Source organism: Propithecus coquereli, unplaced genomic scaffold (assembly GCF_000956105.1).
Source record: "Propithecus coquereli isolate 6110/MARCELLA unplaced genomic scaffold, Pcoq_1.0 Scaffold59, whole genome shotgun sequence".
NCBI lineage: Eukaryota > Metazoa > Chordata > Mammalia > Primates > Indriidae > Propithecus > Propithecus coquereli.
The window spans coordinates 7,799,305-7,799,974 of NW_012151840.1; the positions used below are offsets into that span (position 1 = coordinate 7,799,305).

The 670-nt window shown below is 47.5% G+C and overlaps 1 non-coding gene across 1 annotated transcript; it reads left to right on the forward strand.

Annotated features, from left to right (window-relative positions):
• Positions 1–43: 43 nt before the first annotated feature.
• On the forward strand, positions 44–117 carry TRNAN-GUU. Its single transcript has one exon. It is a non-coding gene; the product is annotated as a tRNA-Asn (tRNA).
• Positions 118–670: the final 553 nt, after the last annotated feature.

The window sequence follows — 670 nt, forward strand, 5'->3', positions numbered from 1 at the left end:
AGACCGATCTCTTGCAACAGAGCCAGAAGCGCTTGTCGTCGTCGTCTCTGTGGCGCAATCGGTTAGCGCGTTCGGCTGTTAACCGAAAGGTTGGTGGTTCGACCCCACCCAGGGACGCCAGTCGTGCCTTTTAAACCCCTTCCTGCAAGCTGTCAATTGCAGCATGACCAACATGGGAGAATACCTCCTCCGCAGATCCTACCCACTCGTTTATGACCGATAAGCTGTCAGGTGCCACCCGACGTCCCGGACCCCATGTTCACAGACTATCTGCTGGCATGACGGGTTTACAAAGTCAGACATTCCTGAAACAGAGGCCTAAGAATCCGCTCCTGCTGCGATGAAATCTTTATTCTGTCCTTTACAGGCTGGGACGAGTAAGCTAGACTTTCAGGTGCCTCGATTTTTTTCATTTCTCATGGGAGGCCAATCCCCACAATGTGCCTAGATTCAGTGGTTGCCCTATCAACCATGTTGGACCACTCGGATCATTCATCATCCTAATTATCCTCTCCATTATTTTCAAAAGAAAGCATTTCTTCCTAGTTGCTGCATCATTTATTTAACCCTTTTCGAAATGTTTTTGAAATGAAGTTCCTCATGGTTTCAGGATTACAAAAAATGCTGCAATATCTTTCTTCTACATAGATCTTCGGTCACTCGGGCAGAT